This window comes from Mirounga leonina, unplaced genomic scaffold, assembly GCF_011800145.1.
Source record: "Mirounga leonina isolate KUSES-001 unplaced genomic scaffold, KU_Mleo_1.0 Mir_91, whole genome shotgun sequence".
In the NCBI taxonomy this organism is placed as follows: Eukaryota; Metazoa; Chordata; class Mammalia; order Carnivora; family Phocidae; genus Mirounga; species Mirounga leonina.
In genome coordinates, this window is record NW_023270839.1 from 42,831,145 (window position 1) to 42,839,763 (window position 8,619).

At 39.4% G+C, this 8,619-nt stretch overlaps 1 non-coding gene across 1 annotated transcript; it reads right to left on the bottom strand.

Annotated features, from left to right (window-relative positions):
• Positions 1-7,664: 7,664 nt before the first annotated feature.
• On the bottom strand, positions 7,665-7,771 carry LOC118003827. Its single transcript, XR_004677442.1, has one exon. It is a non-coding gene; the product is annotated as a U6 spliceosomal RNA (small nuclear RNA).
• Positions 7,772-8,619: the final 848 nt, after the last annotated feature.

Sequence of the window (8,619 nt, forward strand, 5' to 3'; positions counted from 1 at the left end):
TTGGACTTGAGTCTCACAGCGTAAACAAAAATTAATTTTAGATGGATCAGAGACCTAACCATAAAGTCTAAAATTTAAAGCTTTTAAAAGAAAACACAGAAGAAGATCTTCATGAATTTGGAGTAGGCAGATATTTCAGATGGAACACAAAAACACTAACCATAAAATTAAAATTCATAAGTTGGACTTCATAAAAAGTAAAAACTTCACCATTAAGATAATAAAAAGGCAAGCCACAGAGTGGTTAAATACGTTCTCAATATATACATTTAAAAAAGACTTGAATCCAGAATATGTGAAGAATTCTTACAAATCAATAAGGCAGAAGGGAAAAAAAACCCTCAAGTAGACACTTGACAAAAAGATGTACAAATGGCCAATAAGCACATAAAAGAAGCTCTACGTCATTATTCATCAAAGATACGTACTCTAAAAACATAATGAGACATTATGTCATACCCTTTAGAATAACTAAAATTTAAAGGAATTACAATAGGTCCATACCCCTTCCTCTTTCCCTTTGCTTCCCAAACGATTCAGTCCTAAAGCCATCATGTGGAGCAGAGCCAAGTAGGTGCCACATAATGGAGATTTGGGGGAAGAGGCAGCCACAATGGGTGAGAACAGTGTATCAGAACTCTAGCAGAGTGAGGGGAGCAAGCATGTTTAGGGACAGTTCAATACAGCATATTAGAGCATAAGCAAGGTAAGACAGGTGCTCACACAGAGAGAAGCCCAGTGTTAGATGTCAGAGCCTGAATAGAAAGAGCAGAGAGTCCATATGGGAGATAGCCCAACATGGGGAGTTAGAGCCTGAGCTAAGTGAGAAGGTGTCCATGTGAGGGTGGCCCAAAGAGTCAGAGCCTAAGTGGTCTAAGGGGGTCATCCATTTGAACAGGAGGCCCAAAGCAGGATCTCAGAACCTGAACAAGGAGAGGAGGGTGTCCTGGTAGAAGAGTAATCTGGAGTGGAGTATCAGAGTAAATATAGTGAGGAGGGTGACCACATTGGGAGGAGATAGGAGTGGACATGGTAGATTAGATACATTCAGTGTACCGATCAAATAAATATAATAAGGATAACACATGTCAGAGAAAAGAGTTACAAATATGTAAAGTGGGAAAACTAAGGTGAACCATATGAGTTGGGTTGGAATTGGAAGTATTGGTGTAGACTTAGGTTTTCAATAAATGTAAAGAGGTATAGAAATAAGCACAGATGGGGCGCCTGCGTGGCTCAGTAGGTTGAGAGTCTGACTCTTGATTTGGGCCCAAATCACAATCTCAGGATTGTGGAACCTGCTTAAGATTCTCTCTCTCTCTCTCCTCTCTCTCTGCCCCTACCCCCACCCCACCCCTGTGAGCGTGTGTACTTTTTCTCCCTCTCAAAAAAAGGAAAGAAATAAACATAGATGTAAATGTGTGCACTTGGTGTGTGTGTGTGTGTGTGTATCCATTCACATATTCCCTAGTTTTCTCCTGAGATAGGCACTAGGAGCAGTGATATGCTAATAACAATGAGCACAACAAGTGCCTAAATCTTGGTTTCTAAATACCAGCCTCCATTAAAAGAAACTAAGTCTCCTTGGAGAATGACTCATTCTCAGTTCAAGACAATAGTGAATGTTCTTGTGCCAGAAAGCAGAGAATTGTTCAAAGAATGATAGGGGTATTTCAAAAGGACAGAGAAGCCAGCTTATAGGGCCAAATATGGTACAATTTGAGTATCAAAATAAATGATAGTAATAGATTATTGCCCACTGAAGAACACAGGAAACCACAAGTCCATACAGATATAAATTAATAAATGAACAAACTAAAAGTTCTGGAAGCAATTAGTTACCTAATATCAGAGTATTTCCCTACAAAAATATTAATCACAAAGAGAAAAAAGTAACTTTCTATTGGAGAAACCATGCAGACATCACCTTATTCAAATGATCAAAGTGAATATTATCAGTAAGGGGACAAATTAAAGTCATGTACCTGCTATGATACTCTTGCCAAATATGTGTAACATGGATACAGTTATGAAGAGACATCAAATGTCCCCAAATTTTGAGGCCATTCTATAATATAATTGGCTTGGAAACTTTAAAAAAAAGGCAACTTGTTGGGACACCTGGCTGGCTCAGTCAGTTGAGCATCCGACTATGGGTTTTGGCTCAGGTCATGATCTTAGGGTCGTGAGATGGAGCCCACATTGGGCTCTGCACTCAGCATGGAACCTGCTTAGGATTCTCTCTCTCCTTCTCCCTCAGCCCCTTCCTGCTCACACTTTCTCTCTCAAGAAATAAAAATAAATAAATAAATAAACAAAAATAATTTTAAAAATAAAAAAGGCAACCTGAGGAAAGTTCCAGTTTGATGGAGACTAAAGAAATTTGACAACTAAATGCAACATAGACTTTTTGAACAGGATCCTCTTACTAGAAAAAAACATTATTAGGACAATTGTTAAATTGAATAGTGAATAGTGTCTAAGGATTAGATATTTTTTGTGCACCAAGATTAACTTCCTAATTTTGATCATTATGTAGGAGAATGTCCTTGATTGTGTAAAATACACACTCAAGAATTGGGGGGAATGGAGCATCAGGTTGGCAATTTATTCTAAAATGGTGAAGGAAAATGTTCTCTGTATTGTACTTGCAACTTGTGTGACTGTGCTAAAATTTTAACAAAATATATTTAAAATAGAATCACACGCAAAAGATAATATCAAGTTTTGGTGAGAATGTGACGCAGCTGTTCCACACTGCTGGTGGATGGTTAAATGGTACAACCACTTTGAAAAATCGTATGTCTGTTGCTTATAAAATTTAAGTTACACCTACCCTATGCCCCAGGAATTCCACTCTGGAAATGTTTACAGAAAGTCTTGAACTAGAATGTTCTTAGCAGATTTATTTGACATAGCCTCAAACTGGGAAGGACTCCTATGTCCATCAATAAGTGAATGGATAAACAAACTGTGACTTATCCATGCACTGGAAAACTATCCAGCAATAAATAGAAGTGCTAATACACAGATTAACATAGATGACTCTCAAAAGAATTATGTTGCGTGAAAGAAGCCAGACATAAATGAGTTTATACTTAGGATTCCATTTATATGAAGTTTAAGAACAGCCAAAACAAGACCAAAGAGATTGAAATTGGAATAGTTGTTGCTTTGGGAAAATGGGGATTGACTGGAAAGGGGCAAGAGAGAACTTTTTGGGTGCACAAATGTTTTGTATCTTGATTGGCTGATGGTTATATAGGCATATATATTTGTCAAAACTCATCAAACTGTACATTTAAAATCTATGCATATTATTTTTATAAACCATACCTCAATTTAAAAAGCTAAATTTTAGGGGCGCGTGAGTGGCTTGGTGGGTTAAGTGCCGGACCCTTGATTTCGGCTCAAGTCATGGTCTCAGGGTCCTGGGATCCAGCCTAGCGTGGGGTTCCAAGCTCAGTGCTCAGTGAGGAGTCTGCTTGAGCTTCTCTCTCTCCCTCTCCCTCTGCCCCTCTCCACCATGCTTGGACGTGTAAACATATGCATGCTCTCTCTCTCTCTCTCTCTGTCTCTCAAATAATAAATAAATCAATCTTTAAAAAATAAATAAAATGAAAAATAAAAAGCTAAATTTTAAAAAATTCACTAAATCATCAGCCGTGGTTACCTTTAAGGGGTGGGATTCTTTCATTTTCCACATTATGTATTTCTGAGGTGTTTGAACTTTCTTCAACATGCATGTCTTAATTATTTAAAACAGCCACATTTAGAATCTGAAAATATAATTACGTAAAGGTAGGATTTGTCCAAAGGGCACTCAAGCAACTAGTTGCTTCAGGGAAAAATTAAGTTAGATCTTCTTCTTTTCATATATGCCCCACCCCCACGCCCCAAAGAGTTCAGGTAAAGTGAAAGAGGTAATGTATAAAATCAAGCCATAATTTTAAATCAAGCCATAAATAACAGAAAATAGAGGGTAGTATTTATCTTATTTCCAAATGGCAAATAAACTAATATTGAAAGCAATGTTAGAAATTCTAAAGGAATAGATTTTTGCTACATAAAAACTATTAAGATATATAATAAAATTATATGCAAACAGAATTAAATGCAACAGGAAGTTGGGGGAATTTATAAAAACATGGTATTTGGCAGATTTATAGGCAAAGCATGTGAATTCTAGAAAGGAAGGAAGAATAGAGGGAAAGAAGGAGGAAGGGAAAGAGAATAAAGGAAGGGAAGAAAGAAAAAAGAGGGAAAGGAAAAGAAGAGAGGAGAGGAGGAGGGAGGGAAGAGGAAGAGAAGGAAGGGGAAAGGGGGAAAGGGGGAGGGGAGGGACGGAAGTTAGGAAGGGAAGGAAGAGAGAGAGAGAGAACACAATCTTGGCTAATCAACAAGTGAATAAAAATTAAACCTGAAATTTTACCTAGCAAATTAGCAAACATTACTGTTATATTCTAGTATTTGATGGCAGTCATAGTCTGTCCTGACAGGCAAGACAAATTCTTGGTAACTACTTGTAGGAGTGTAAATTGCTACATTTCTGGAAACCAATCTAGCAGTGTGTATTCATAATCTTTAATATGTTTATATTCTTTGAACCAGAAATCACCACTTTTTGGAATCTATCTAAAGAAAGTAATCATAAGAATCGCTCTTCTCAAGATTATTCATAATTGCCAAGACAATTTTAAACAATAGCCTAAATGCCAACCTTTGGGGACTAGTTCGTTAAATCATAAGATATCTGTTTGGTGGATTATTATTCTACCATTAAATGGAGCTTACAATGAGTTTTTAACGACACTTTTAAATGCTTTTTTGTTGTTGTTTAATGCTCATGATAAATTAAGACTAGCAAGGCTGACTCCAGTTTGCCTCCGAAACAGAAATTTCCCATAGGGGCAAAAACACTGTCTCTAGACACATCACATTCCCCGCCCCCGCCCCATTGTATTTTAAATATATTAAACGTTAAGTGGTACCTCTGGCCCCTATACACATGTATGATTCGGGGTTTGTCCAGGAAAACACGAGCCGCTCCACGTCTTCTGGGTCTAGGGTCTAATGCCGCGGGAGGGGCTCCCACGGTGGTTGGACGAGCAGGGAGGGAGCCGAGCTGGGGCGGCGGCTGCGGAGGCACGAGCGGACGCTGACGGTCTCGGCCCGAAGCGGGGGTCGGCGCGGCTCGCCGGGCAGCCTGGGCCACTCTCACATCCGCTCGGCATCCGGCTGTCACCACCTCTGGAGACGAACAGCGTCCCTTTCGCGTCTACCGTCCAAATTTCCCCCCGAATCCCTTTCGTGCCAACTCCAACCTCCCGGCGGGGGCATTCTGGGAAATGTAGTTCGCCGCCGCTCTGCATTGCGGAAAAGGGGTGGACAGGAGGCTGAGGGCTCAGCAAGCCCTCTCCAGCAGGACTGGCCAAGTCGGGGCCTCGTCCCGTACCTACCTGTCCGGGTCGGCCAAATAGTCCGGAGGCCACAGGTGTTAGGCTCGAATAGAAAAACATTCTGGATTAGAGATAACAGAGGCTGTCGTATATATTTTATGATTAAAATAGCTCATTTTTTCTCACATGGGAGGCATTCCCAGCATATTTTATTACAAATTTGCAAAGCCAAACAAAGCACCGAGCGGGACGCCTGGGTGGCTCAGTCGGTTAAGCGTCTGCCTTCGGCTCAGGTCATGATCCCAGGGTCCTGGGATCGAGTCCCGCATCGGGCTCCCTGCTCAGCGGGAAGCCTGCTTCTCCCTCTGCCTGCCTCTCTCCCTGCTTGTGCTCTGTCTCTCTCTGACAAATAAATAAATAAAATCTTAAAAAAACCAAAACAAACAAACAAAGCACCGAGCTGTATGATTTAAGCCAATTTATAGATCCTTTTTAGAAAGATTAGAAAATGACTTTAATAAAACTATTCAAAAAAACTATTGGAAACCCTCATACACTGGTACGAAGGTAAAATGCTGCAGGCGCTGGGGAAAACAGTCTGGTAGTTCCTTGAAAAGTGAAGCATGCTACTTAAAAAAATTTAATTTTCTTTTATTAAATAAAGGGGTACCTGGCTGGTTCAGTCGGTAGAGCACATGGCTCTTGATCTCAGGGTTGTAGGTTTGAGTCCCACTTTGGGTGTAGCAAATACTTAAAAATGAAAGTTAAAGCCTTAAAAAAAAAGTTAAGCACAGAGAGACCATATAACCCAGCAATTCCCCTCCAAGTATATATCCAAAGAAAAATATGCTCACACAAAAACTTGTACACTAAAGTTCACGGCAGCATTATTCTTAAAGCCCAAAATGGAAACGATCCAAATACCCACCAACTAACCAATGAATAAACAAATGTGATATATCCATACAACGGAATATTATTTGGCCATGAAAAGAAATGAAATACTTGTACATATTACAACACGAATGAACTTTGAAAATATTATGCTAAGTGACAGACACAAAGGCCGCATACTTTATAATTTCATTCATATAAAATGTCCAGAATAGGCAAATGTATAGAGATTGAAAGTAGATTTGGGGCTGAGGAGAAACGGGCACTAGGAAGTGATTGCTGGCAGTAATCGCTAGTACTTGCTAATACCAGGTTTCTTGCGGGAATGATAAGAATGTTCCAGAATGGGCGCCTGGGTGGCTCAGTTGGTTAAGCGACTGCCTTCGGCTCAGGTCATGATCCTGGAGTCCTGGGATCGAGTCCCACATCGGGCTCCCTGCTCAGCAGGGAGTCTGCTTCTCCCTCTGGCCCTCCCCCCTCTCATGCTCTCTCTCTCTCATTCTCTCTCTCTCAGATAAATAAATAATAAAATCTTAAAAAAAAAAAAAAAAGAATGTTCCAGAATTAGAAGTGGTGATGGCTCTAAGACTCTGTGAACACAATAAAAATCATGGAATTTTAAAAACTTGTGGTAAAATATACATAACCTAAAATTTATCATTTTAAGAATATTTAAGTGTGTGGCCCAGTGGCGTTAAGTACATTCACATTGTTGAGCAACCATCGCTACCGTCCGTTTCCAGAACTCTTTTCATTTTGCAAAACTGAAACTCCATGTTCCATTAAATAATCACTCTCTATTCCCTCCTCTCCCAGTTCTGAAATTGACTTCTCTAGGCTCCTCATGTTAATGGACTTTTTGTGACTGGTTTATTTCACTGAGCATAATGTCCTCAAGTTCCATCCACGCTGGAGCATGTGCAAAATTTCCTTCCTTTTTCAGGCAAGATAATAATATATAGATATATATACTATATACATATATAAATATACAGATATAAGTTCTATATCTTTATCACATGTTGTTTATCCATTCATCTGTTGACAAACAGGTTTCTTCCACTTTTTGGCTATTGTGAATTATGCTGCTATGAACATGGGTGTTCAAATACCTTTTTTTTGAGACCCTGCTTTCAGTGATTTGGGGCATATACCTAGAATGGAATTGCTGGGTCATATGGAAATTTTATTTTGAATTTTCGAGGAACTGCCATGCTGTTTTCCATACTGTTTATACCATTTTACCTTCCCACCAGCAGTGCACAAGGTTCTGGTTTTTCCACATCCTCACCTACATTTGTTATTCTCTGTTTAAATTACTTTTCTTATGATAGCCATCTTAATGTTTGTGAAATAGTATCTCCTTGTGGATTTTTTTTTTTACACTTCACGAATTTGCATGTCATCCTTGTGCAGAGGCCATACTAATCTTCTCTGTATTGTTCCAATTTCAGTAAAAATGGTGCTGAAGTGAGCACTCATTGTGCTTCCTTCCTTCCTTCCTTCCTTCCTTCCTTCCTTTCTTTTTAAAGATTTTACTTATTTATTTGAGAGAGAGTGAAAGCGATCACAGAGGCAGAGGGAGAAGCAGACTAGCCTCTGAGCTGAGAGCCTGATGCGGAGCTCGATCCCAGGGCCCTGAGATCATGACCTGAGCCAAAGGCAGAAACTTAACTGACTGAGCCACCCAGGTGCCCCCTCATTGTGGTTTCTATTTGCATTTTGAATTATTACTTTTAAAGGGTGAATTTTATAGTATGTGAATTATATCCCAATTTAAAAACTGTTCATTGAGAGACCCTTGTGCACTGAGCATACCTAATGTCCAGATCTTGGCTTCTAAGTAGCCTTCTTCACTAAAAGAAACCCAATTTGGGGTAAAGAAAGTACAAGGTGAGCCTGGGACATTTCATTGTACCAGAAAGCAAGGAAGTGCTCAAACAATGATGGGGTATGTCTAAAGGACATTGGCCAAATTTGGGACACATTGAGCATCAAAAAAATGATGCTATACTTGATTATAAATTATTGTATAAATAACAATCCATGAATTCATGGTAATAAAAAGGAGAGAAAGAGAGAAAACAATGATCCTTTATAGAAGAGTGCCAGCTAATAGATGTAAAAGGAACTGGAGAATTTAGAAATCACCATTTTGCAACTCCTAATGAAATTTGTTCAAGCAAGGATTTGGTAATAGATGCTACAACCATTAAGTGAACAGTTATTACAAAACTGGTATCATCTCCCAGATTACTTTTAATTGCAAATGGAAACATATACCTTTGCAATGGAGAAATCTGGCAATGGGGGCGCCTGGGTGGCT